General features: G+C 43.7%; 22 non-coding genes and 6 pseudogenes across 22 annotated transcripts; all 28 read right to left on the reverse strand.

Moving 5' to 3' along the window:
* Nucleotides 1-1,546: 1,546 nt before the first annotated feature.
* Nucleotides 1,547-1,616, reverse strand: LOC121434497. Its single transcript, XR_005972435.1, has one exon. It is a non-coding gene; the product is annotated as a small nucleolar RNA SNORD113/SNORD114 family (small nucleolar RNA).
* Nucleotides 1,617-3,880: 2,264 nt separating this feature from the next.
* On the reverse strand, nt 3,881-3,952 carry LOC121434521. Its single transcript, XR_005972457.1, has one exon. It is a non-coding gene; the product is annotated as a small nucleolar RNA SNORD113/SNORD114 family (small nucleolar RNA).
* A 1,680-nt stretch (nt 3,953-5,632) lies between these two features.
* Nucleotides 5,633-5,705, reverse strand: LOC121434553. The gene has a single exon (XR_005972482.1). It is a non-coding gene; the product is annotated as a small nucleolar RNA SNORD113/SNORD114 family (small nucleolar RNA).
* A 2,967-nt stretch (nt 5,706-8,672) lies between these two features.
* Nucleotides 8,673-8,747, reverse strand: LOC121434496. Its single transcript, XR_005972434.1, has one exon. It is a non-coding gene; the product is annotated as a small nucleolar RNA SNORD113/SNORD114 family (small nucleolar RNA).
* A 622-nt stretch (nt 8,748-9,369) lies between these two features.
* Nucleotides 9,370-9,446, reverse strand: LOC121434549 (annotated as a pseudogene).
* Nucleotides 9,447-10,175: 729 nt separating this feature from the next.
* LOC121434540 lies at nt 10,176-10,250 on the reverse strand. Its single transcript, XR_005972474.1, has one exon. It is a non-coding gene; the product is annotated as a small nucleolar RNA SNORD113/SNORD114 family (small nucleolar RNA).
* A 600-nt stretch (nt 10,251-10,850) lies between these two features.
* LOC121434495 lies at nt 10,851-10,924 on the reverse strand. Its single transcript, XR_005972433.1, has one exon. It is a non-coding gene; the product is annotated as a small nucleolar RNA SNORD113/SNORD114 family (small nucleolar RNA).
* A 679-nt stretch (nt 10,925-11,603) lies between these two features.
* Nucleotides 11,604-11,678, reverse strand: LOC121434536. The gene has a single exon (XR_005972471.1). It is a non-coding gene; the product is annotated as a small nucleolar RNA SNORD113/SNORD114 family (small nucleolar RNA).
* Nucleotides 11,679-12,302: 624 nt separating this feature from the next.
* LOC121434546 lies at nt 12,303-12,379 on the reverse strand (annotated as a pseudogene).
* A 1,417-nt stretch (nt 12,380-13,796) lies between these two features.
* Nucleotides 13,797-13,870, reverse strand: LOC121434531. Its single transcript, XR_005972466.1, has one exon. It is a non-coding gene; the product is annotated as a small nucleolar RNA SNORD113/SNORD114 family (small nucleolar RNA).
* Nucleotides 13,871-14,548: 678 nt separating this feature from the next.
* On the reverse strand, nt 14,549-14,623 carry LOC121434534. The gene has a single exon (XR_005972470.1). It is a non-coding gene; the product is annotated as a small nucleolar RNA SNORD113/SNORD114 family (small nucleolar RNA).
* A 623-nt stretch (nt 14,624-15,246) lies between these two features.
* LOC121434547 lies at nt 15,247-15,323 on the reverse strand (annotated as a pseudogene).
* A 730-nt stretch (nt 15,324-16,053) lies between these two features.
* Nucleotides 16,054-16,128, reverse strand: LOC121434541. Its single transcript, XR_005972475.1, has one exon. It is a non-coding gene; the product is annotated as a small nucleolar RNA SNORD113/SNORD114 family (small nucleolar RNA).
* A 603-nt stretch (nt 16,129-16,731) lies between these two features.
* On the reverse strand, nt 16,732-16,805 carry LOC121434533. The gene has a single exon (XR_005972468.1). It is a non-coding gene; the product is annotated as a small nucleolar RNA SNORD113/SNORD114 family (small nucleolar RNA).
* Nucleotides 16,806-17,469: 664 nt separating this feature from the next.
* Nucleotides 17,470-17,544, reverse strand: LOC121434556. The gene has a single exon (XR_005972484.1). It is a non-coding gene; the product is annotated as a small nucleolar RNA SNORD113/SNORD114 family (small nucleolar RNA).
* Nucleotides 17,545-18,180: 636 nt separating this feature from the next.
* Nucleotides 18,181-18,257, reverse strand: LOC121434501 (annotated as a pseudogene).
* A 642-nt stretch (nt 18,258-18,899) lies between these two features.
* Nucleotides 18,900-18,974, reverse strand: LOC121434530. The gene has a single exon (XR_005972465.1). It is a non-coding gene; the product is annotated as a small nucleolar RNA SNORD113/SNORD114 family (small nucleolar RNA).
* Nucleotides 18,975-19,604: 630 nt separating this feature from the next.
* LOC121434535 lies at nt 19,605-19,681 on the reverse strand (annotated as a pseudogene).
* A 730-nt stretch (nt 19,682-20,411) lies between these two features.
* On the reverse strand, nt 20,412-20,486 carry LOC121434552. The gene has a single exon (XR_005972481.1). It is a non-coding gene; the product is annotated as a small nucleolar RNA SNORD113/SNORD114 family (small nucleolar RNA).
* Nucleotides 20,487-21,113: 627 nt separating this feature from the next.
* Nucleotides 21,114-21,188, reverse strand: LOC121434517. Its single transcript, XR_005972453.1, has one exon. It is a non-coding gene; the product is annotated as a small nucleolar RNA SNORD113/SNORD114 family (small nucleolar RNA).
* A 731-nt stretch (nt 21,189-21,919) lies between these two features.
* LOC121434551 lies at nt 21,920-21,994 on the reverse strand. The gene has a single exon (XR_005972480.1). It is a non-coding gene; the product is annotated as a small nucleolar RNA SNORD113/SNORD114 family (small nucleolar RNA).
* A 626-nt stretch (nt 21,995-22,620) lies between these two features.
* Nucleotides 22,621-22,694, reverse strand: LOC121434527. Its single transcript, XR_005972463.1, has one exon. It is a non-coding gene; the product is annotated as a small nucleolar RNA SNORD113/SNORD114 family (small nucleolar RNA).
* Nucleotides 22,695-23,372: 678 nt separating this feature from the next.
* Nucleotides 23,373-23,447, reverse strand: LOC121434532. Its single transcript, XR_005972467.1, has one exon. It is a non-coding gene; the product is annotated as a small nucleolar RNA SNORD113/SNORD114 family (small nucleolar RNA).
* Nucleotides 23,448-24,074: 627 nt separating this feature from the next.
* LOC121434529 lies at nt 24,075-24,149 on the reverse strand. Its single transcript, XR_005972464.1, has one exon. It is a non-coding gene; the product is annotated as a small nucleolar RNA SNORD113/SNORD114 family (small nucleolar RNA).
* Nucleotides 24,150-24,828: 679 nt separating this feature from the next.
* On the reverse strand, nt 24,829-24,903 carry LOC121434537. The gene has a single exon (XR_005972472.1). It is a non-coding gene; the product is annotated as a small nucleolar RNA SNORD113/SNORD114 family (small nucleolar RNA).
* A 624-nt stretch (nt 24,904-25,527) lies between these two features.
* On the reverse strand, nt 25,528-25,604 carry LOC121434548 (annotated as a pseudogene).
* A 722-nt stretch (nt 25,605-26,326) lies between these two features.
* LOC121434542 lies at nt 26,327-26,401 on the reverse strand. Its single transcript, XR_005972476.1, has one exon. It is a non-coding gene; the product is annotated as a small nucleolar RNA SNORD113/SNORD114 family (small nucleolar RNA).
* A 597-nt stretch (nt 26,402-26,998) lies between these two features.
* Nucleotides 26,999-27,072, reverse strand: LOC121434524. The gene has a single exon (XR_005972460.1). It is a non-coding gene; the product is annotated as a small nucleolar RNA SNORD113/SNORD114 family (small nucleolar RNA).
* Between the last annotated feature and the right edge of the window lie 52 nt (nt 27,073-27,124).

Here is a 27,124-nt window from a genome sequence, read left to right on the forward strand (position 1 = left end):
AAAACAAGAATTTTTGTCTAATACTTACATTTACCTCCGTGAATGAATAAGCAGCTCTCCTTCCATTAGCCCACTCTAAGAGACAAAGAACTGAAGCCATGACAAAGAAAATGCTATTTTCCGCTTCTCTGAGCGTTGCTTTTCAGCTTTTAGTAACAATCACTGTTTAACAATCATTAATTGAGAGGGCACTTATTTCATTTTCCACTGAGAGAAAAAATGAAGAATTTTGAACTCCCCCTTAGCCTAGAAGTAGTAAACTTCTATAATTTATACTGCTGGTGTCGCCATAGCCAAGGAGTTGTAGATATACAAACGCATACCAATTTCAAAATCTACTGATGACAGTTTTGCTTCATTGCATATTTAAATTTTATAAAATTAAATATAGTTATTATTTTGGTATTGCTTAATTTATGTTTCTAATTTATTTGTTTATGATGTCTCACACTGGCCCAATAAAAGTAGAATAAAATGCATGAATACAAACTATAAAGTGTAATGTGTTCTAATCCCTGACACTTATCAAGAGGAGAATTTGAAACAAAGAGTGCACTATTAATCTTTGGGATGGATCTGAGAATTCCACCTGTGGATTCATTCATGTCTCTCAGCCCAGAGTGGTCATCACTGATCATGGACTAGCCTATGTTTCTCTAGTCATCTCCTGCTGTTGGCTAAGCCATCCTCTCACCAATGTCATCTCTATGAATTGCACAAGATGGAGAAGACCCTTCTGCCCCGAATTTGCATACAGAGCTGCGGCAACATTGCTGTGGCTTTTTACAAATCAATTATCCTCCATATTTCATGTCTGCCTTATCGTTGCAGACTATTTTGCATCAACCCCTACTGGCCACTTGCTACTGTTGGCCACTGTTACATTAAACACTTTATAGTAGTACAGTAATTGTCCTAAGCAAATTACCCAAATTAAGAAAAAAATGTCGGCTTCAGCTCACATCCAGCAGGAACTTCTTCGTGGGAAAGTATAGAGCCCTTGACCACGACAGATCCTTCCATCACGTCACAGAGTTCCTTCACTTGGAGACAGAATATGGCAGAATTAAGACAGCTCCACTATTACTCATCCTTGTTTTGTAGCTTTTGGACTCATTCAATCACTACATGGAGTCATTTATTTTTTAAGAAAATAAATAAATAATAATAATTTTAAGAAAAAATCATTTTAAGAAAATAAATAATTTCGAACTAGCCATTGTAACAATTTGAATACTTATTAATCATACTGTCTGTATATCATTAACCACATAGGAAGGAGCAGTGACTTTCTCTTTGGCTTTTACTACTTCCCCTGCATATTCACAATTCTCTAAACTTGGCACATATTTTTATAACTATATTCATTGTTTTTGTTAATATATTTATATATATATTTATTCATCCCCACATTGAAAAACCAGGAAAATATATAAACACAAAGATCAAAAAGAACTACATTGTATATTACTGGTATCTAGGTATGTGACCATATAATACAAACATAAATATATAAACACAGACAATGGGCTATGGGACCTTTGTATTAAACCTCATAATATGTAAATGCATTCATCATACTAACTCCTATTCTACCAGCAGTCATCATTGATTCAAGGCTGATGATCTATTTCCCTGACTAATATTTGACTTTTCATTGATGCACTGATATGTTAGAAATAAATGTTAAGTCCTATGATTCACAAAACACCTAGAACACACTTGATACTTTTAAACTATAGAGAGCAATCTTAAAATAATAGTAATTCATTCAGGCATCCATAAATGTATAATCAATAGAAAACTTAATTCCTGATCAATTAATGGGATTTGGTTGGTCATCAGTAATCATATACTTGTAAATAATGTATTGGTTATTCTTCTTTTGGGAGGCGAATTTCAAGACAGGGTTTTACGAGTAGGTCTGGCTGTCTTAGAATTTACTTTATAGACCAAGTTGACCTTCTTTCTATTCAGAGTCCCATCTGCCTCTGTCTCTAGAATACTGGGATTAAGGGCATGTACCACTACACCTTGGTGATATAAGGCATTGAATTTTCTTAAGAAAATCACTCAAAATAAAATAACACTGGAAGATCACTCACGATATCTCACACTCCTCAGGGCAGTGCCAACAGAACTCGCAACCATGGAGGATGCTCCAATCACACAGTATGTCAATGTCCATTTTGGGGAGTAGTGAGAAGAAAACAAAATTAACTATTTTTGGGGGGTTTCCTAGTTATGACATGTGCTTTTCACCTGTCATTGGCCTTTTGGGCAACCATTTTTGGAATATATTTAATATTATCTCTTAAAAAATGAAACTTTCAAGCTTGCTCAGAATGTGGACATTGTCTGTAATTTACACTGTTAACATCATCATTAGCAAAAAATATATCTTAAATGTGGCATAATGTATTCTATACATACTGATTTATTTATTGGTTCTCCTATTTTGACAATTAGGCAATGCTCTATACATTTTATTTCAAATTATTTTTAAGAATAATTGATTCTCACATTGCTACAATTAAAAAGAGTGGAATTTATAACATCAGAGAAAAGTGAATACATTCTACAGTTCTAAAGAAGACTCGAAATGAAGGGGATAGATTATGTTTCATCTTTAGTAGATTGCAGAGTTCTAGAAATGTCATCATCTATGCGATTCAAGTGCTACCAGAGACCATTGTCCATCGTGACTGCTCCTTTCTTTCTAACCACTACTCCTTCATTGTTGTTAATTAGTTCAATAATTGACTAATAATAACTCAAGCACCTATCATTCAAAAAACCCTACGAAATCTTTGTTATTCCTAATCTATATGGAACTGTTCTAAGCTTAACAAGTGTCCTCAGCACTTCATATATAATCGACAGCTTTCCCTCACTCCAGGGGCTCTGACAGGTATGGAGTGGCCATTCCTGGTGCCAAACTAGATTTTGCAGTCACACCTTGAGCTCTGCTAAGCAAATGAAAGAATCCTGACCATTACTCACCGTGGTCTGCCTAGCCTCGCCCATGATGCCAGCAGGCTCCCAGCCAAGGAGGCGTCCACACGTCAGCAAAGGTTTGAGGAATGCAAAGCAGAAGAGATAAAGAGAAAATTAAGACACTGCTACTGACCTTTGACTTTCACTTACTCAGCCCTAAGTAATCATTCATAAGATGAGGATATCTATTTAATAAGCTCTTAAATAAATATTGGCACGCTTAGCAATGATGTGGACATTCATAATGTTAGGCTTTATGACTTTCGTCATTTGCTGAAAAGCAGGTGTGAAGGATTCTTATTTGTCCTAAAAAGTCATTCGTGTCCATCAGGTAATTTTTAATTGGACCACACTTATTAATTTCTATTTGTATATTTATTGATTCTTGTACTGATCCAATTAAAAGAACATTAGGAAAGGCATCTATATAAGGACAGAAGTCAAGGCCACCTCTACTACTGACAACTGGACTTTATGATGGAACTCAGAGATGCAGTCTCTCTTTGTAATTTACATATGACAACAAGGTCACCATCAGTTTCCATTGTGAATATAAATGTGTCTCCTTCAAGAACTCCCCTCCTTTTTATATGAAAGTATAATCTATCTGATATACTATTTTATACTAACTCCATGTATGTTCTTTCTTACACTTCAACCTAGTGGAAACACCTTTCCCATCTTAGAAACACAGTGACTAACCTTCCACAAACCATCAAAACCATGACAAGAACGTTGGCCAGGTCTCACATCATCCAAGACACTGATGAGCTGATGAATAGATCCCCTTGGAAGACTCCATTCTAAGTAACACAGAATAAAGCAGAGGGCAAAACAATGACAATGCTGCTAGCAATCTTTATGTCACGACGTATCTTCTGTGTTGGATCTTGGTGTTTCAGACACATAGTCATCATGTATGATTCAAATGCCACCGGTGGTCATCATCAAGCCAAGATTAGCTTCCTTTTCCTATTTATTTCTACCTTGCCTATTAATTAATTATAAGCCCTATGATTAGTAATCCCAACCCCCACAAAATAATCTTTTTCTGGATTCTCTTTAATATATCCATCACATTAATAATATACATTAGTCACCACATTTGCATTAAGAATGACAATTTCATGTAGTTCCCATATCTGCCACTGGTCTTCAGATAGCCATCACTAACTCTAGCATGCACTGTTTAAACACTATACTAAACCGCTCAAACAAGGACAAGGAGATTCTTGTAACTCACACTAGTCTGTTTTCCTCTTCAGCAGGGTGCAAATGGAGCCCTTGACCTTTGGAGGATCCTCTAATTACATAGTTCATCCTAAGTACAGAGGGGAGATAAAGGGAGGGGGAAGGAGAGGAAATAAAGGAAGAGGAAATACTTACTAGAAGGCAGCAAGAGTGAAACACTGGAACCTCACATCTGTTACAGGCTCTATGAGAAGATACAAGCCAGTGCTGTTGACCATGAACAAACATGTCAGCCACTGGAGAATGTCCACTCCAAAATAGGGTTTTTTGTTTGTTTGCTTGTTTGTTTTAAAAAGTCACATTTCTCCCTTCGTCTTCTATGATTAACTGACATTTGAACCATTCATGCAAGCCATCATAATTTATTTATACTAGTGTCTTGTAAAATAATTATCTACAAACTTCCATCTAACCACGAAAATAGATATTATCTGCTATTGACACTATTTCCTCTGTATACAAAAAAAGTTATATGCTACTTGTTTCTCTTTGGATTACATATTTTGAATGTGCTAAGGGTTGGTTTTTGGCTTTCCAACTCTGGTTTATAAATGAATAACGTTTTACACACTTATCTTGATTGTTTTCTATATTTATCAGATATTCAAGGAATTAAAAGAACAGTATGAAATATATGAAAATAGAAATCTCATCTGCTGCAGGATGGACCCCAGAGACAAGCACATGTACAACATCCTGTGTTCATCATCAATCCAGCCTGACTCTAGTAATCTCTGTTCACTTCCGTTTTGACTTCTGATTGAATCATTAATTCACTAGTAAAAATGGAAACTTTATTATTCCCCCAAACACTGAAATATGCTAGATGTTGTGCCTCTGTAAGGAACAAATTTACCTCAAACATCAGTGAGGAGCCAAGATTTATCAAGCAAGGCCAAGGCAATGTCCTATTTCATGTTAAGTCCGTATATATCATGGTTATACTTGGCATAATGCAATCATAGTTAAAACTTAATTTTTAATGAATATATTCACTTGTGTTTATGAGTGTACATGCCAAGGACAAGTGCATAAAGGCCAGAGTCCAATATTTGGAAATCAGTTCTTTCTTCCCACCATGTGGATACTGGAGAACAAACTTAGGTAAATAGATTTGCGGTCACTGCCTCCTCCACTGAGCCATCTCATCAGCTCCTATTGTATTCTGTTCAATAACGAACAACAAAACCATACAAAACACAAGGACACGAACTAGTACTCACGGCCTCCCAAGTACAATGCAGCCATAGAATGTTGTTCTGGTGACCATGAAAACTGCAGAAATCACCTCAGCAGCACCCATTCTGAGGAATAAAGAGCAGAACACAAGATAAAAAATGGCATTCTCCTTCAAGGATCCTGACTTGTCTACTTATCTGCGGTGTTGGACCTTAGAGTTTCAGACAGGTAGTGTTCGTCATCTCTCTCATACCTTGGTAGCTGTCATCATTGGTCCAGCAAAGGCTTGATCTCTCCTCCTCATCATCATCACTGTTTACTGCCCAAGCCAATAGCTTACTAGTAATGCCTATCATGCACAGATGTACAACAGGAGCACAGCTCGTATGTTTACATTGGAGCTCATATCAATGTGTGCACATATACTACGAACCATGCTCAGACTCCTTGCATGCTTAGGACACAAGCCCATGTTCATCCCAAATGATGAGGAAAAGGGGGACCTATAAGATTTTATTTCATGCTTTGTAAAACTAAAATGTCTACCGAAATATAGACAAGAGCTAAGGCTATCATCCAGACTTACCTTGACAGAGTTAATACACATAGGGAATTACGCTGCCAGCTTATCCACACCCGTTAGGGGAAAGCAGGAAAAAAAAAGAGAGAAGATAAATGATAGTTAAAGGCAGATAAAAGAATGGTTTTCAACTTTGATTTAAAGAGTGATATATCTAATCCTTAACTAAGTAATACAATTTATCTCTTAATAAGACAAGCAAATTTAATTGTGTCCACAGAATCAGAACATAAACTATGGGCCATGAGATATTCCATATGTACCATCCATAATGAAAGGACAGTACAGGATGGTTCCATACAGTAGTGGACTCAGTCCCATCAGGCATCAGTACAGGGTGGTAAGGAGTTATGACTAATGCTGTAGTCTGTGTGGACGCGCAGATGTCACAGGGACATAAGGGTACTTGTAATTTTACCTAGTAGCAGATGTCTTGGTACACAGGAATTTTGTTTTGGATTTTGAGCATCACTAGCTCTCCGTGCAATGTGTGCTATAATAGTTTCTCTTACAACATAAGACCTCGAGCTTCTGTTGTACTTTGTAAACTTGATGACAGGCATTATAAGCAGGTTAAGGTAATACGAGACTGTGGCATGAAATTTATAAGAGCCTAATGTTCATCAATATGAATCAGAATATTGACACAAAAACAGAAGTGTAAAAATGGAATATGAATATAAATAATAATTCGCTGTTTGGGACACTTGTATGTCTTCTTTCGAGAAAAGTCCACACAATATTATTGTCCATTTTATGCAAATGACTAGTTTGTATACTACTATTATGTTGGGACACTCTACAAGCTGTAGGTGTAAATGCTGTGTCAGATACTATTCATCCACTAGGAAGACTGGATGGAATAGGATGGTTCTAAACAAAAAGCACAGATATAAATATGAGCATAGGAAAAATGAGGGACAGAGAAGCAGGTAGAGTATGGCTGCACTCACGTGCAAGTGTCTAAAAGTGATATCTGGAAAACAGAAAGAGGGATGCTGGTGACCCAAGTTTGGCATGTTCTTCGGAAGGTGGGAGCGACTTTGTGACCTGCACTGAAAAAGGTAGAAAAACTCTGGGGCAGAGCTACAGATGGGGCAAAGGCAGCTAAAAGAGATGCAGCGATGTTCTAAAACAACAGGACAAAGAAATGGGGGAAATGTGTGTGTGGGGGGGGGGGGTGGCTGACTAGAAGATACCCAAAACTTGATATTAACATTTTGAAAGTTGGAAACTCTCTAGAAAAAAACAATTCTAAGAGTAAATATGATAACATTGATGTGAAATACAAAGACTATGAAATGATGTTAAAGTTGCATTGGGGCTTCAGTTTTCCAATATGATGTCAAAATTATCACTACATTATTAATGTTATACATGCTGCTTAGGAATAAAGGTATAACATTCCCAACATCTTACCACCATCTGGACAAAGTGTGCGTCTAACTGGGGTATCAGTCACAGTGTTCTGTGGGTGTCAACGTAACATCAGAGAAAGTCTCAATCACTAGAAACTTCTCTGGTAAGCTCAGTAATTCAATCAGGCTGTCAGGAGAAAAGAAAGGAAACAATGAGAAGACATCTCCTGGATGGAAAACACAGCTATTAACCATGAGAAAATGGAGCATGATTTCATTCTAAGAAATTGGGTACTTAGAGCCAATTTGGTGAGATTGTCTCAAATATTATATTGATTGAGAAAATGAAGACCAAGTTCTATAATGGATTGTACTGATTATGTTTCACAATTTTTAAGTATGAGATTCTTAGTATTACTATCAAATAGCTGCCCGGAAAACCAAACAAAAGTCCAAAAAGGACGGGCATATGCCTATGGGCCTCCATCCACAGCTTAGCATGGTGAGGCGGGTATCCAGACTTTCAGACACATGGTGTTCATTGAATATCACTCAAATACTAGAGGTCTCACCATGCATCGCAGAAGGGCTCCTCTCTTCCTGACCTCCTAAAGGGCTGGACTTCAGAGGTGCTCAAGAGATCAAAGAATAGGAAAGAAGGGAAAGTTGTTCAGCCTGGTGATCCCTAACAGGTTCCTGTGAAAACAAGTCATGACTCAATACTTTCCGGACTCAACTAATGTAGAAACACCTTACTGCCAATGCACATATACCTCTAATCTAGTCCCAAAGGAAGGTCATTCAGCAGGGCTCGGAGATCTCACAGTGGCCGCGGTGGTTGAAATGGGGGAGAGAGTCCTTGGGCACAGCACGCTGGCACCTTAAGGTTGTCTCAGTTATTCTGAAGGGTACAGAGAAGAGAAGGGACAGAAAATATTGAGACCATGTAGGATACCACTTCGTGCCCTCTCTATTACCTAGGGTACACCTCTATGGTCTCCTAAGGGGAGCACTAATTTCGTGTCATATTTATGGAAAAAGGACTGGATCTTTTCTAACTTAGCACTGCTGCCCTGAATTGGATTAGCCTCTCCCCTTCCCCAATACTTGTCCAAACCCTACGCAAATACTAGGCTGTGATTTATTCACCTTGTCACAAGTCACATTCCCAAGCAAGTTACATCAAACTTACTACCCAGATATCAGAGGAAAATGGGCATTTGTCTTGTAGCCCAACCTTGTCTACTCTCTCTACCTGAAATGGTAAAAGAAGGCTACAAGGACGGCCAAAGAAAGATAACTCTGTGCCTGACCTCAGATAATTGTTCACACGGCTGTCATCGAGAAACACTCAGACACCACCAGATCTCATCATCAGTCCCTGGTTGGACGCTCTGTCCAGAGCCATCGGGATTGGCTCACTCACTACTGAGTGTGGCAGCTCGGGAGTCCACACTAAAGGAACCTACTCTGCATTGGGAAACCTCAGCATCTGCAAATACAGACTGCAGTGAGTTCACTGCTACGTTCTGTACCCTGACGTCCATAAGGCTATTAATGTGACCGTTCCTACCTGCCATCAGGTGCCAACAGGAGGATCAATGAAGCTGCCAGTCACAAGGGGCTTCTTTACTGAAGCCATGGCATCCTCGGATACTACCACCATGGCCAACTTCTGCCATGACTTCTGTTGCGTCTCTGGAGGGTACAAGGCAGAGAAAGGAATAGAAATATTGAGACTTTCTCTTCCCGTAGATCCACACTATCTGCCTTTCAAGGGCTATAGCATACATCTTTCTCTCTAAGGAACTGGCTTTTTCATTGCGAATATTAAAACAGATGTTCAAACATAGGCCAACAAAAATACAATGCAGACCACAGGCTGCATGACCCTTGAGTCTAAGCAGTATTTTCGCACTGCTATCCAGCCCACAATTCACAGTGCAAATGGGAAGGCATGTGCCTATAGGCCTCCATCCACAGCACGTTTATGCAGGCATTGCAAATGACCTCAGAATTCTGGATACTTGGCGTTCATCGAGAGTATTACTCCAACGCCACCAGATCTCATCATCGGTCGTGGATGGGCCCCCTCCCTCCCTGACCTCCTGCAGGGCTGGATTTCATGGATGCTCTGTAGAACACAGTGATCATAGAATTGGATACATTTCTCTTGGTTTTTCTCAACGAGTTCCCATCAAAACCTGTCTTAGTCAATACTTTCTGGACTCTAAACTTATAAAACTCATTAATGCAACTGCACGTACCTCTAATCTTGACTCAATGATCCTCAGACGGTTTCTTCTCATTCTTCATTGCTCAAGGGTCTCACAGTACCACAGTGGTTTGAGTGGGGTCTCGATCTCAGCATGCTGGTACCATCAGTCGGGTCAGCCTTTCTGAAGGGTACAAAGCAGAGGATGGAGAGACCATGATGAGAATGTTGGCTATTACTCAATGTCCTCTTCTTTCCCTAGGCAGCATGTCTTAGGTTTCTTCACAGGACCACTGATTTCTGGCCATTTCCAAGAGAAAATGACTGGTACTCTACAAGGTAGATTGTCCTGTCCTGCATAAAGACAGCACCTCATCTCCTGCACATTTCAACAATGCCTGTGGAGACACATGGCCATGATTTTCTCCACTCAGGAAATTTCACTTTTCCAGGGACTTTGTTGTAATCTTGCCTAACACAAAGCCATGTTCACTTGGTCATATAACTAGAAACTGATGCCAAGATTGGTCCCATTCATTCGTCCCAGACCAGTATCTTGGGTGTAACAAAGTTGGGCAAGGTAGAATGCTCTGTGCCTGACCTCAGATATCTGTTCACATGACTGTCATTGAGAAACACTCAGATGCCACCAGATCTCATCATCGGTCCCTGTTTGGCTGCTCTATCTGGAGCTCTCATGATAGCTCAGTGTGGCAGCTCGGGAGGCAACACTAGAGGAACCTACTCTGCCCTGGGAGACCTCACTACTTGCCCTTAAAGCCCACAGTGAGTTCACTGCTATTTTCTGTGTCCTGCCTTACATAAGGCTCTTGATGTGACCGTTTCTACCTGTCATCAGGGGCCAAAAGGAAGATTAATGCTGCCAGCCACCATGGAATCGGTACTAACATCATGATATCCCAGGAAATCATGAAAATAGCCAACTTCCGCCATTTCTTCATCTCTGGAGGGGACAGGAGAGAAAAGGGAATAGAAATATTGAGACTTTCTCTTCCGGAGACCCACAAAGTCTACCTTTCAAGGGGAGTTGCATACAAACTTTCTCTGAAAAGTATGGGGCTTATAATCCTGCATATTAAAGTAGATGTTCAACCTCAGGCTGACAAAATTACAAGGCAGACCACAGCGGCACGACTCTTGATTCTAAGTAGAATTTTTGCACTGCTATGCAGCCCACAATCCACTGTCCACAAGGAACGGGCATGTGCCTATGGGCCGCCATCCACAGTACATTAAAGCATGCATCGGGATTGACCTGAGATTTCCGGAACTTGGCATTCATCGAGTACCACTTCAACATCACCAGATCTCATCATCGGTCATGGATGGGCCCCCTCTCTCCCTGAACGCCTGCAGGGCTGGAATTCCTGGGTGCTCTGTTGAATGCAGTGATCACATAATGGAATACATTACTTTCTGAACTCTGTTAAAGTAAAATCACCTAAGGTCAATGCACACACCTCTAATCTGGTCCCAAATGGAGGTCAGATGGTAGCCTCTCAGTCTTCAGGGCTCTGGGCTCCCACAGGGACCACCATGGTTTGAATGGTTTCCCATGTCATCATGCTGGCCTCTCAGAATTGTTGGTCATTCTGAAGGGTAGAGAACAAAGGTTCGAGAAATCCTCATGAGAGTGTTGGCAATTATTCAATGTTTTCTTCTATACCGAAGGTGCAACTCTTTGGTTTCTTCACAGGGAAACTAATTTCTTGCCATTATCACAAGAAAATGGCTGGCACTTTTCTAAGTAAAGCGCACTACCTGCATTGGGACAGCACCTCGTACCACTGCTTTGTTGCACGAGGCCTGTGGGAACTCCTGAAAAAGATTTTCTCCACTCAGGAACTCATAATGTCCTACTTGTTTTCTTGCAAACCAGGCTAGCTGCCAGCCATATCCCTGGGCTAAGGACTTAGACCTGATTCCAAATTAGCCCCGCTCTTTCCTCTTGAACAATAACTAAGGGACCACCATAGGCGGTCAAAAGAAAGATTGCTCTGTGAATGACCTCAGATATCTGTTCACATGGCTGTCATTGAGAAACACTCAGACGCCACCAGATCTCATCATCGGTCCCTGGTTGGCGGCTCTATCTGGAGCCATCGGGATTGGCTCACTCACTGCTCAGTGTGGCAGCTCGGGAGTCCACACTAAAGGAAACTACTCTGCACTGGGAGACCTCACCATATGCTCTAAAAGCCCACGGTGCGTTCACTGCCATTATCTGTGTCCTGCCTGCCATAAGGATTTGATGTGACCGTACCTACGTGTCACCAGGTGCCAACGAGAGGATTAATGAAGCTGCTGTCTGTCACCAGGGGATTCTTTACTAACACCATGGCATACTGGAATATCACCATGATGGCCAAGTTCTGTCATCACTTTGGTTGACATTCTGGAGAGAAAAAGGCAGAGAAGAGAATAGAAATATTGAGACTTTCTCTTCCCGTTGATCCACACTGTCTGCCTTTCAAGGGCTATAGCATACATCTTTCTCTCTAAGGAACTGACCTTTTCATTGCGAATATTAAAACAGATGGTCAACCATAGGCCAACAAAAATACAATGCAGACCACAGGCTGCATGACCCATGAGTCTAAGCAGTATTTTCGCACTGCTCTCCGGCCCACAATTCACAGTGCCAATGGGAAGGCATGTGCCTATAGGCCTCCATCCACAGCACGTTTATGCAGGCATTGCAAATGACCTCAGAATTCTGGATACTTGGCGTTCATCGAGAGTATCACTCCAACGCCACCAGATCTCATCATCGGTCGTGGATGGGCCCCCTCTCTCCCTGACCTCCTGCAGGGCTGGATTTCATGGGTGCTCTGGGGAACACGGTGATCACAGAATTGAATGCATTTCTCTTGGTTTTTCTCAACGAGTTCCCACCAAAACCTGTCTTCGTCACTACTTTCTGGACTCTAGAATTATAAAACTCATTAATGCAACTGCACTTACCTCTAATCTTGACTCAATGATCCTCAGACGGTTTCTTCTCATTCTTCATTGCTCTAAGGTCTCACAGTACCGCAGTGGTTTGAGTGGGGTCTCGATCTCAGCATGCTGGTACCATCAGTCGGGTCAGCCTTTCTGAAGGGTTCAAAGCAGAGGATGGAGAGACCATGATGAGAATGTTGGTCACTAGTCAATGCCCTCTTGTTTCCCGAGGCAGCAAGTCTTAGGTTTCTTCATGGGGATCACTGATTTCTGGCCATTTCCAAGACAAAATGACTGGTACTCTTCCAAGTAGAGTGTCCTGTCCTGCATCAAGACAGCACCTCATCTCCTGCACATTTCACAAGGCCTGTAGAGACACACGGCCATTATCATCTCCACTCAGGTCATTTCCCTTTCCAAGGGTCTTTGTTGTAATCTTACCTAACACCCAGCCATGTTCACTTGGTCAAGTATATAGGACCTGATACCAAAATTGGTCCCGTTCATATATCCCAGACCAGTAACTTGGGTAGTAACAAAGTTGGGCAAGGTAGAATGCTCTGTGCCTGACCTAAGATATTTGTTCACATGGCTGTCATTGAGAAACACTCAGATGACACCAGATCTTAGCATCAGTCCCTGTTTGGCTGCTCTGCCTGGAGGTCTCGTGATAGCTCAATGTGGCAGCTCAGAGCTCAGGAGGCAAAACTAGAGAAACCTACTCTGCACTGGGAGACCTCACTACTTGCCCTTAAAGCACACAGTGAGTTCACTGCTATTTTCTGTGTCCTGCCTTACGTAAGGCTCTTCATGTGACTGTCCTACCTGTCATCAGGGGCCAAAAGGAAGATTAATGCTGCCAGCCACCATGGAATCGGTACTAACACCATGATATCCCCAGGAAATCATGAAAATGGCCAACATCCGCCAATGCTTCATGTCTGGAGGGGACAAGAGAGAAAAGGGAATAGAAATATTGAGACTTTCTCTTCCGGAGACCCACAAAGTCTACCTTTCAAGGGGAGTTGCATACAAACTTTCTCTGAAAAGTATGGGGCTTATAATCCTGCATATTAAAGTAGATGTTCAACCTCAGGCTGACAAAATTACAAGGCAGACCACAGCGGCACAACTCTTGATTCTAAGTAGAATTTTTGCACTGCTATGCAGCCCACAATCCATTGTCCACAAGGAACGGGCATGTGCCTATGGGCCGCCATCCACAGCTTAGTACATTAAAGCACGCATCGGGATTGACCTCAGATTTCCGGAACTTGGCATTCATCGAGTACCACTCCAACATCACCAGATCTCATCATCGGTCATGGATGGGCCCCCTCTCTCCCTGAACTCCTGGAGGGCTGGAAATCCTGGATGCTCTGTTGAATGCAGTGATCACATAATGGGATACATTACTTTCTAAACTCTGTTAATGTAAAATCAGCTAGGGTCAATGCACAAACCTCTAATCTGGTCCCAAATGAAGGTCAGATGGTAGCCTCTCAGTCTTCAAAGTTCTGTGCTCCCACAGAGACCTACATGGTTTAAATGGTTTCTCATCTCTTAATGCTGGCACCTCAGAATTGTTGGTCTTTCTGAAGGGTAGAGAACAAAGGATTGAGAAATCCTCATGAGAGTGTTGGCAATTATTCAATGTTTTCTTCTATACCGAAGGTGCAACTCTTTGGTTTCTTCACAAGGAAACTAATATCTTGCCATTATCACAAGAAAATGGCTGGCACTTTTCTAAGTAAAGCGCGCTACCTGCATTGGGACAGCACCTCGTACCACTGCTTTGTTGCACGAGGCCTGTGGAAACTCCCGAAAGAGATTTTCTCCACTCAGGAACCCATAATGTCCTACTTGTTTTCTTGCAAACCAGCCTAGCTGCCAGCCATATCCCTGGGCTAAGGACTTAGACCTGATTCCAAATTAGCCCTGCTCTTTCCTCTTGAACAATAACTAAGGGACCACCATAGGCAGTCAAAGAAAGATTGTTCTGTGAATGACCTCAGATATCTGTTCACATGGCTGTCATTGAGAAACACTCAGACGCCACCAGATCTCATCATTGGTCCCTGGTTGGCGGCTCTGTCTGGAGCCATCGGGATTGGCTCACTCACTGCTCAGTGTGGCAGCTCGGGAGTCCACACTAAAGGAACCTACTCTGCACTGGAAGACCTCACCATATGATCAAAAGACCACAGTGAGTTCACTGCCACTTTCTGTGTCCTGCCTGTCATAAGGTTTTGAAGTGACAGTTCCTACCTGTCATCAGGTGCCAACGAGAGGATTAATGAAGCTGCTGTCTGACACCAGGGGATTCTTTACTGACACCATGGCATACCGGGATATCACCATCATGGAAATGTTCTGTCATCACTTTGATTGCCAACCTGGAGGTGCCAATGCAGAGAAGAAAATAGAAATATTGAGAATTTCTCTTCCCGTTGATCCACACTGTCTGCCTTTCAAGGGCTATAGCATACATCTTTCTCTCTAAGGAACTGCCCTTTTCATTGTGAATATTAAAATAGATGGTCAACCATAGGCCAACAAAAATACAAGGCAGATCAACAGCTGCATGACCCTTGAGTCTAAGCAGTATTTTCGCACTGCTATCCAGCCCACAATTCACAGTGCAAATGGGAAGGCATGTGCCTATAGGCCTCCATCCACAGCACGTTTATGGAGGCATTGCAAATGACCTCAGAATTCTGGATACTTGGCGTTCATCGAGAGTATCACTCCAACGCCACCAGATCTCATCATCGGTCGTGGATGGGCCCCCTCTCTCCCTGACCTCCTGCAGGGCTGGATTTCATGGGTGCTCTGGGGAACACGGTGATCACAGATTTGAATACATTTCTCTTGGTTTTTCTCAATGGGTTCCCATCAAAACCCGTCTTAGTCACTACTTTCTGGACTCTAGAATTATAAAACTCATTGATGCAACTGCACGTACCTCTAATCTTGACTCAATGATCCTCAGACGGTTTCTTCCCATTCTTCAGTACTCTAGGCTCTCACAGTACTGCAGTGGTTTGAGTGGGGTCTCGATCTCAGCATGCTGGTACCATCAGTCGAGTCAGCCTTTCTGAAGGGTTCAAAGCAGAGGATGGAGAGACCATGATGAGAATGTTGGTCATTAGTCAATGCCCTCTTGTTTTCCTAGGGAGCATGTCTTAGGTTTCTTCATGGGGATCACTGATTTCTGGCCATTTCTAAGACAAAATGACTGGTACTCTTCCAAGTAGATTGTACTGTCCTGCATCAAGACAGCACCTCATCTCCTGCACATTTCACAAGGCCTGTAGACACACACGGCCATGATAATCTCCACTCAGGAAATTTCCCTTTCCCAGGGTCTTTGTTGTAATCTTACCTAACACCCAGCCATGTTCACTTGGTCATGTACCTAGGAACTGATTCCAAGATTGGTCCCATTCATTTGTCCCAGACCAATAACTTGGGTAATAACAAAGTTGGGCAAGGTAGAATGCTCTGTGCCTGACCTCAGATATCTGTTCACATGACTGTCATTGAGAAACACTCAGATGCCACCAGATCTCATCATCGGTCCCTGTTTGGCTGCTCTATCTGGAGCTCTCATGATAGCTCAGTGTGGCAGCTCGGGAGGCAAAACAAAAGGAACCTACTCTGCACTAGGAAACCTCACTACTTGCCCTTAAAGCCCACAGTGAGTTCACTGCTATTTTCTGTGTCCTGCCTTACATAAGGCTCTTGATGTGACTGTCCTACCTGTCACCAGGGGACAAAAGGAAGATTAATGCTGCCAGCCACCATGGAAGGGTACTAACACCATGATATCCCAGGAAATCATGAAAATAGCCAACTTCCGCCATTTCTTCATCTCTGGAGAGGACAAGAGAGAAAAGGGAATAGAAATATTGAGACTTTCTCTTCCAGAGACCCACAAAGTCTACCTTTCAAGGGGAGTTGCATACAAACTTTCTCTGAAAAGTATGGGGCTTATCATCCTGCATATTAAAGTAGATGTTCAACCTCAGGCTGACAAAAATACAAGGCAGACTACAGCGGCACGACTCTTGATTCTAAGTAGAATTTTTGCACTGCTATGCAGCCCACAATCCATTGTCCACAAGGAACGGGCATGTGCCTATGGGCCGCCATCCACAGCTTAGTACATCAAAGCACGCATCGGGATTGACCTCAGATTTCTGGAACTTGGCATTCATCGAGTACCACTCCAACATCACCAGATCTCATCATCGGTCATGGATGGGCCCCCTCTCTCCCTGAAATCCTGGAGGGCTGGAATTCCTGAGTGCTCTTTTGAATGCAGTGATCACATAATGGAATGCATTACTTTTTGAACTCTGTTAATGTAAAATCACTTAAGGTCAATGCACACACCTCTAATCTGGTCCCAAATGGAGGTCAGATGGTATCCTCTCAGTCTTCAGGTATCTGGGCCCCCACAGGGACCACCATGGTTTGAATGGTTTCCCATCTCATCAGGATGGTACCTCAGAATTGTTGGCCATTCTGAAGGGTAGAGAACAAAGGATCGAGAATTCCTCATGAGAGTGTTGGCAATTGTTCAATGTTTTCTTGTATACCTAAGGTGCAACTCTTTGGTTTCTTCACCGGGAAACTAATATCTTGCCATTATCACAAGAAAATGGCTGGCACTATTCTAAGTAAAGCGCGCTGCCTGAATTGGGACAGCATCTTGTACCACTGATTTGTTGCTTAAGGCCTGTGGGAACTCCTGAAAGTGATTTTCTCCACTCAGGAACTCATAATGTCCAACTTGTGTTCTTGCAAACCAGCCTAGCTCCCAGCCATATCCCTGGGCTAATGGGCTTAGACCTGATTCCAAATTAGCCCTGCTTTTCCTCTTGTACAATAACGAAGGGACTGCCATAGGCGGTCAAAGAAATGACCTCAGATATCTGTTCACATGGCTGTCATTGAGAAACAATCAGACGCCATCAGATCTCATCATTGGTCCCTTGTTGGTCCGCTCTGTCTGGAGCCATCGGGATTGGCTCACTCACTGCTCAGTGTGGCAGCTCGGGAGTCCACACTAAAGGAACCTTTTCTGCACTCGAAGACCTCAACATATGCTCTAAAAGCCCACAGTGAGTTCACTGCCATTTTCTCTGTCCTGCCTGCCATAAGGCTTTTGATGTGATGGTTCCTACCTGTCATCAGGTGTCAACGAGAGGATTAATGAAGCTTCAGTCTGTCACCAGGGGCTTCTTTACTGACACCATGGTAAACCGGGATATCACCATCATGGAAAAGTTCTGTCATCACTTTGGTTGCCATTCTGGAGGGGACAATGCAGAGAAGAAAATAGAAAAATATTGGGACTTTCTCTTCCCATTGATCCACACTGTCTGCCTTTCAAGGGCTATAGCATACATCTTTCTCTCTAAGGATCTGCCCTTTTCGTTGCAAATATTAAAATAGATGGTCAACCATAGGCCAATAAAAATACAAGGCAGACCACAGGCTGCATGACCCTTTAGTCTAAGCAGTATTTTCGCACTGCTATCCAGCCCACAAATCACAGTGCAAATGGGAAGGCATGTGCCTATAGGCCTCCATCCACAGCACGTTTATGCAGGCATGCAGGCATTGCAAATGACCTCAGAATTCTGGATACATGGCGTTCATCGAGTGTATCACTCCAACACCACCAGATCTCATCATCGTTTGTGGATGGGCCCCCTCTCTCCCTGACCTTCTGCAGGGCTGGACTTCATGAGTGCTCTGTAGAACACAGTGATCACATAATAGGCTATATTACTTTCTGGACTCTGTTAATGTCAAATCACCTAAATTCAGATGGTTGCCTCTTCGTCTTCAGGTCTCTGGACTCCATCAGGGACCACTGTAGTTTGAATCGTTTCCCATCTCATCATGTTGTCATCATCAGACGTGTTGGACCGGCTGAAGGGGAGAGAACAAAGGATAGAGACTATGATGAGAATGTTGGCCATTATTCAATATCTTCTTCTTTACCTAGGCTGCACCTCTTTGGTTTCTTTACAGGGACACGAATTTCTTGTCATTGCCTAGACAAAATTGCTGGCACTTTTCCAAGTAAAGCTTCCTATTCTGAATTTCAACAGCACCTCATATCACTACTTTATTGCACGAGGCCTGTGGAGACACTCCAAAGAGATTTTCTCCACTCAGGAACCCATTATGCCCCAACCATTTTCTTGCAAACCAACCTAGCAACCTGCCATATCCCCTTGGCCAATGGGCTTGGACCGAATTCCAGGCTAGCACTTCTCTCTTCTCTGACAAAGAACTGAGGGAGCACCAAAAGCAGTCAAAGAGAGATTGGTCTGTGCCTGACCTCAGATATCTGTTCACATGGCTGTCATCGAGCAATACTCAGACGCCACCAGATCTCATCATTGGTCCCTGGTTGGCCGCTCTGTCTGGAGTCATCGGGATTGGCTCACACATTGCTTAGTGTGGCAGCTCTAGAGGCCACAATAGAGGAACCTACTCTGTACTGTGAGGCCTCAACACCTCCCCTTAAAGCCTGCAGTGAGTTCACTGCTATTCCCCATACCATGCCTGCCATAAGTCTCTTAACGTTACCGTTCCTACCTGTTATCAGGTGCCAATAGGAGTATCAATGCTGTTGCTGTCAGCCACCATTGGGTCTGAAATGACATCATGGCATCCCAATAATCACGAACATGGCCAACTTCTGCTATCATTTTGGTTGCCTCTCTAGAAGGGACAAGGTAGAGAAGGGAATAGAAACATTGAGACTTTCTCTTCTTGGAGACCCACAATTCCTATCTTTCAAGGTGAGTTGCATACAAGCTTTCTCTTTAAGGTATTGGGCTTATCATCCTGCATATTAAAGTAGATGGTCAACCTCAGACTGACAAAAGTACAAGGCAGACCACAGGCTACACAACTCTTCATTGTAAGTACTATTTTCATCTAGCTGTCCAGCCCACAACCCATTGTCCACAAGGCATGGGCATGTGCCAATAGGCCTCCATCCACAACTTAGCATGTTAATGCGGGAATCGGGATTGACCTCAGATTTCTGGATACTTGGCGTTCATCGAGAGTATCACTCCAACGCCACCAGATCTCATCATCGGTCGTGGATGGGCCCCCTCTCTCCCTGACCTCCTGCAGGGCTGGATTTTATAGGTGTACTGAGGAACACAGTGATCACAAAATTAGATTCATTTCTGTGTTGTTTTTCCTAACAGGTTCCCATCAAAACCTGTCTTAGTCACTACTTTCTGGACTCTAGAATTATAAAACTCATTAATGCAACTGCACTTACCTCTAATCTTGACTCAATGATCCTCAGACGGTTTCTTCTCATTCTTCAGGGCTCTAGGCTCTCACAGTACCACAGTGGTTTGAGTGGGGTCTCGATCTCAGCATGCTGGTACCATCAGTCGGGTCAGCCTTTCTGAAGGGTTCAAAGCAGAGGATGGAGAGACCATGATGAGAATGTTGGCTATTACTCAATGTCCTCTTCTTTCCCTAGGCAGCATCTCCTTGGTATCTTCACTGAAAACACTGATTTCTGGCCATATCCAAATGGAAATGACTGGTACTCTTCCAAGTAGAGTGTCCTGTCCTGCATCAAGACAGCACCTCATATCCTGCAACTTTCACAAGGCCTGTGGAGACACATGGCCATGATTTTCTCCACTCAGGAAATTTCACTTTCCCAGGGACTTTGTTGTAATCTTGCCTAACACCCAGCCATGTTCTCTTGGTCAACTACCTAGGAACTGATTCCAGGACTGGTCCCGTTCTTCATCCCAGGCCAGTATCTTGGGTAGTAACAAAGTTGGGCAAGGAAGACTGCTCTGTACTTGACCTCAGATATCTGTTCACATGGCTGTCATCGAGAAACAGTCAGACGCCACCAGATCCCATCATAGGTCCCTGGTTAGCTACTCAGTCTGGATCCATCGGGATTGGATCACAGACTGCTCAGTGTGGCAGCTCTGGAGGCCACACTAGAGGAACCTACTCTGCATTGGGAGACCTCACCGACTGTTCTTATAGCCGGTAGTGAGCTCACTGCTATTTTCTGTACCCTTCTGCTATAGAGTCTTAATATTAATATTCCTACCTGTCATCAGGTGCCAACAGGAGGATCAATACTGTTTCTGTCAGCCACCACGGGGTCTGTAGTGACATCATGGCATCCCAGGAAATCAACATCATGGCCAACTTCTGCTATCATGTTGGATGCCTGTCTGGAAGGGACAGGTAGAGAAGAAAATAGAAATATTGAGACTTTCTCTTCCTGTAGACTCACAATGTCTACCTTTCAATCGGAGTTGCATACAAGCATTCTCTCTAAGGAAATGGGTTCATCATCCTGCATATTAAAGAAGATGGTCAACCTCAGGCTGACAAAAATACAAGGCAGACCACAGGCTGCACGACTCTTGATTCTACGTAGTATTTTCACATAGCTATCCAGCCCAAAATCCACTGTCCACAAGGAACGGGCATGTGCCTATGGGCCGCTATCCACAGCTTAGCCCTTAAAGCAGGCAATGGGATTGACCTCAGATTTCTGGATACTTGGCATTCATCGAGTATCACTCAAATGCCACCAGATCTCATCATCGGTCGTGGATGGGCCCCCTCTCTCCCTGACCTCCTGCAGGGCTGGATTTCATGGGTGCTTTGTAGAACACAGTGATCACAGAATTGGATACATTTCTGTGTGGTTTTTCTCAACAGGTTCCCATCAGAGCCTGTCTTAGTTATTACTTTTTGGAATCTAGAATTATAAAACTCAGTAATGCAACTGCACTTACCTCTAATCTTGACTCAATGATCCTCAGATGGTTTCTTCTCATTCTTCAGGGCTCAAGGCTCTCACAGTACCGCAGTGGTTTGAGTGGGGTCTCGATCTCAGCATGCTGGTACCATCCGTTGGTTCAGCCTTTCTAAAGGGTACAAAGCAGAGGATGAAGAGACCATGCTGAGAATGTTGGTCATTAGTCAATGCCCTCTTGTTTTCCTAGGCTGCATCTCTTAGGTTTCTTCATAGAGAACAGTAATTTCTGGCCATTTCCAAGAGAAAATGACTGGTATTCTTCCAAGTAGATTGTCCTGTCCTGCATCAAGACAACACTTCATCTCCTGCACCTTTCACAAGGCCTGTGGAGACAAATGACCAAGGTTTCTCCACTCTGGAAACTCCAGTTTCCCAGGGACATTGTTCTACTCTTGCCCAGCACCCATCCAATGTTCCCTCGGTCAACTACCTTAGACCTGATTCTACTTCTGGTCTTGCTCTTTCCTCCCAGACCAGTAATTGCATTAAAGGAAAGTTGGGCCAAGGTAGATTGCTCTCTGCCTGAACTCAGATATCTGTTCACATGGCTGTCATCGAGAAACACTCAGACGCCACCAGATCTCATCATTAGTCCCTGGTTGGCCGCTCTGTCTGGAGCAATCGGGATTGGCTCACTCACTACTCAGTGTGGCAGCTCTAGAGGCCACACTAGAGGAACCTACTCTTTGGAGACCTCACCACTTGCATTGAAATCCTGCGGTGAGCTCAATGCTATTTTCTGTGCCCTGCTTGGCATAAGGCACTTAACATAACCATTCCTACCTGTCATCAGGTGCCATCACGAGGATCAATTCTGTTGTTGTCCACTACGATGCGCTCATTACTGATACCATGGCTTCTCAGGAAAACACGATCATGGCCAACTTCTGCCATCACGTCAGTTACTTCTCTGGAGGGGACAAGGTAGAGAAGGGAATAGAAATATGGAGACTTTCTCTTCACGAAGCCTCACACTGTCTACCTCTCAAGGTGAGTTGCATACAAGCTTTCTCTCTAAGGAAATGGGGTTATATTGAGAATACTAAAGTACATGGTCAACATCAGGTTGACAAAAATACAAGGCAGATCATAGGCTGCATGACTCTTGATTCTAAGTAGTATTTTTGCACTGCTATCCAGGCTACAATCCATGGTACACAAGGAACGGGCCTGTGCTTATGGACCACCATCTACAGCTTAGTACATTAAAGCCCGCATCGGGATTGACCTCAGATTTCCGGAACTTGGCATTCATCGAGTATCACTCAAACATCACCAGATCTCATCATCGGTCGTGGATGGGCCCCCTTTCTCCCTGACCTACTGCAGGGCTGGATTTCTTAGGTGCTCTGTATAACACAGTGATTACATAATGGGATACATTACTTTTTGGACTCTGTTAATGGAAAAATAACGAAGGTCAATGCACACACCTCTAATCTGGTCCCAAATGAAGGTCAGATGCTCACCTCTCAGTCTTCAGTGCTCTGGGCTACCACAGGACAACAGTGGTTTGAATGGGTTCCCATCTCAGCATGCTGGCACTATCAGACATGTTGGCCTGTCTATAGGCTACAGAGCAAAGGATTGAGAGACCATGATGAGAATGTTGGCCATTATTCAGTGTCCTCTTTTTTACCTATGTTGCAGCTCTTTGGTCTATTTATGGGGGCACTAATTTCTTGCCATTTCCAAGAAGAAGTGACTGGCACTTGTCCATGTAAAGCTTGCTATCCTGCATTGGACAGCACTTCATATCACTCCTTCCTTCCACAAGGTTACGGAGAATCTCGGACAAGATTTTCTCCACTCAGGAACCCATAGTGCCCCAAGAATTTTCTTGTAAACCAGCCTAGCTGCCAGCCATATCCCCATGGCTAATGGGCTTGGACCTATTTCCAGGCTAGCCCTGCTCTCTTCTCTGACAAAGAACTCAGGAAGCACCAAAAGCAGTCAAAGAGAAATTGGTCTGTGCCTGACCTCAGATATCTGTTCACATGGCTGTCATCGAGCAACACTCAGACGCCACCAGATCTCATCATCGGTCCCTGTTTGGCTGCCTGTCAGGAGCCATCGTGATTGGCTCACTCACTGCTCAGTGTAGCAGCTCGAGAGGCCACACTAGAGGACCCTACTCTGCACTGGGAGACCTCGCCATATGCCCTTACAGCCCGCAGTGAGTTCACTATTTTCCTTACCCTGCCTGCCATAAGCCTCTTAATGTGACCGTTCCTACCTGTCATCAGGTGCCAACAGGAGGATCAATCTGTTTTTGTCATCCACCGTGGGCTGTGAAATGACACCATGGCATCCTGGGATATCACCATCATGGCCAACTTCTGCTATCACTTCGGTTGCCTCTCTGGAATGGACAAAGCAAAAGGGAATAGAAATATTCAGACTTTCTCTTCTCGGAGATTCATAATTGCAACCCCTTTCAAGGGGGGTTGCATACAATCTTTCTCTCTAAGGAATTGGGCTTATGATTGGGAATAATAAAGTAGAGGGTCCACCTCAGGCTGAAAAAAATACAAGGCAGACCACAAGCTGCATAGCTATTGATTCTAAGTAGTATTTGCATATGACCATCCAGCCCACAATCCACAGGTCCACAAGGAACAAGCATGTGACTATGGGCTTCCATCCACAGCTTAGCATGTTAATGAGAGGATCGGGATTGACCTCAGATTTCTGGATACTAGGCGTTCATCGAGTATCACTCAAACGCCACCAGATCTCATCATCGGTGGTAGATGGGCCCCCTCTCTCCCTGAACTCCTGCAGGGCTGGATCTCCTAGGTGCTCTGTTGAATGCAGTGATCACATAATGGAATACATTGCTTTCTGAACTCTGTTAAAGTAAAATCACCTAAGGTCAATGCACACACCTCTAATCTGGTCCCAAATGGAGGTCAGATGGTAGCCTCTCAGTCTTCAGGGCTCTGGGCTCCCAAAGGGACCACCATGGTTTGAATGGTTTCCCATCTCATCATGATGGTACCTCAGAATTGTTGGTCTTTCTGAAGGGTAGAGAACAAAGGATTGAGAAATGCTGATGAGAATGTCAGCCATTATTCACTGCCCTCTTCTATACCTAAGGCGCACCTCTTTGGTGTCTTCACAGGGAAACTAATTTCTTGCCATTATCACAAGAAAATGACTGGCACTTTTCTAAGTAAAGGGCGCTACCTGTATTGGGACAGTACCTTGTACAACTGCTTTGTTGCACGAGGCATGTGGAAATTCCCGAAAGAGATTTTCTCCACTCAGGAACCCATAATGTCCTACTTGTTTTCTTGCAAACCAGCCTAGCTGCCAGCCATATCCCTGGGATAAGGGGCTTAGACCTGATTCCAAATTAGCCCTGCTCTTTCCTCTTGAACAATAACGAAGGGACCACCATAGGCAGTCAAAGAAAGATTGCTCTATGAATGACCTCAGATATCTGTTCACATGGCTGTCATTGAGAAACACTCAGACGCCACCAGATCTCATCATCGGTCCCTGGTTGGCCGCTCTGTCTGGAGCCATCGGGATTGGCTCACTCACTGCTCAGTGTGGCAGCTCGGGAGTCCACACTAAAGGAACCTACTCTGCACTGGAAAACCTCACCATATGCTCTAAAAGCCCACAGTGAGTTCACTGCCACTTTCCGTGTCCTGCCTGTCATAAGGTTTTGAAGTGACAGTTCCTACCTGTCATCAGGTGCCAACGAGAGGATTAATGAAGCTGCTGTCTGACACCAGGGGCTTCTTTACTGACACCATGGCATATCAGGATATCACCATCATGGAAAAGTTCTGTCATCACTTTGGTTGCCATTCTGGAGGGGACAATGCAGAGAAGAAAATAGAAATATTGAGACTTTCTTTTCACGTAGATCCACACTGTCTGCCTTTCAAGGGCTATAGCATACATCTTTCTCTCTAAGGAACTGACATTTTCATTGCGAATATTAAAATAGATGGTCAACCATAGGCCAACAAAAATACAAGGCAGACCACAGGCTGCATGACCCTTTAGTCTAAGCAGTATTTTCGCACTGCTATCCAGCCCACAATTCACAGTGCCAATGGGAAGGCATGTGCCTATAGGCCTCCATCCACAGCACGTTTATGGAGGCATTGCAAATGACCTCAGAATTCTGGATACTTGGCGTTCATCGAGAGTATCACTCCAACGCCACCAGATCTCATCATCGGTCGTGGATGGGCCCCTTCTCTCCCTTACCTCCTACAGGGCTGGATTTCATGGATGCTTCTGGAACAACGTGATTACAGAATTGGATGAATTTCTGTTGGTTCGTCTCAACAGGCTCCCATCAAAGCCTGTCTTAGTCATTACTTTCTGGAATCTAGAAGTATAAAACTCATTAATGCAACTTCACTTACCATTAATCTGTGACCCAATGATCCTCAGACGGTTTCTTGTCATTTTTCTGGGCTCTAGGCTCTCACAGAACCTCAGTGGTTTAAGTGGGGTCTTGATCTCAGCATGCTGGTACCATCAGCCGTCCTGAAGGGTACAGAGCAGAGGATGGAGAGACCATGATGAGAATGTTGGTAATTAGTCAATGCCCTCTTGTTTTCCTAGGCTGCATGTCTTAGGTCTCTTCACAGTGATCACTGTTTACTGGTCATTTCCAAAGCAAAATGCCTGGTACTCTTCCAAGTAGAGTGTCCTGTCCTGCATCAAGACAACACCTGATCTCCTGCACCTTTCACAAGGTCTGTGGAGACACATGGCCATGATTTTCTCCACTCAGGACATTTCCCTTTCCCAGGGACTTTGTTGTAATCTTGCCTAAGACCCAGCCATGTTCTCTTGGTCAACTACCGAGGAACTGATTCCAGGACTGGTCCCGTTCATTCATCCCAGACCAGTATCTTGGGTAGAATCAAATTTGGGTCAAGGTAGACTGCTCTGTGCCTGACCTCAGATATCTGTTCACATGGCTGTCATCGAGAAACACTCAGATGACACCAGATCTCATCATTGGTCCCTATTTGGCTGCTCTGTCTGGAGTCTCGTGATAGCTCAGTATGGCAGGTGGGGAGGCAAAACTAGAGGAACCTACTCTGCACTGGGAGACCTCACTACTTGCCCTTAAAGCCCGCAGTGAGTTCACTGCTATTTTCTGTGTCCTGCCTTACGTAAGGCTCTTGATATGACCGTTCCTACCTGTCATCAGGGGCCAAAAGGAAGATCAATGCTGTCAGCCATCATGGAATAGGTACTAACACCATGATATCCCAGGAAATCATGAAAATGGATAACTTCCACCATCACTTCATCTCTGGTGGGAACAAGATAGAAAAGGGAATAGAAATATTGACACTTTCTCTTCAGGAGACCCACAGTGTCTACCTTTAAGGGGAGTTCTAACCAAACTTTCTAAGTGTGGGTTTATCATCCTGCATATTAAAGTAGATGTTCAACCTCAGGCTGACAAAAATACAAGGCAGACCACAGCTGCACCACTCTTGATTCTAAGTAGTATTTTTGCACTGCTATGCAGCCCACAATCCACTGTCCACAAGGAACGGGCCTGTGCCTATGGGCCGCCATCCACAGCTTAGTACATTAAAGCAGGCATCGGGATTGACCTCAGATTTCTGGAACTTGGCATTCATCGAGTACCACTCAAACGCCACCAGATCTCATCATCGGTCGTGGACGGGCCCCCTCTCTCCCTGACCTCCTGCAGGGCTGGATTTCATGGGTGC

Source organism: Microtus oregoni, unplaced genomic scaffold (assembly GCF_018167655.1).
Source record: "Microtus oregoni isolate MIOR12 unplaced genomic scaffold, Mior012 000043F_ref0000047, whole genome shotgun sequence".
NCBI classification, from domain to species: Eukaryota; Metazoa; Chordata; class Mammalia; order Rodentia; family Cricetidae; genus Microtus; species Microtus oregoni.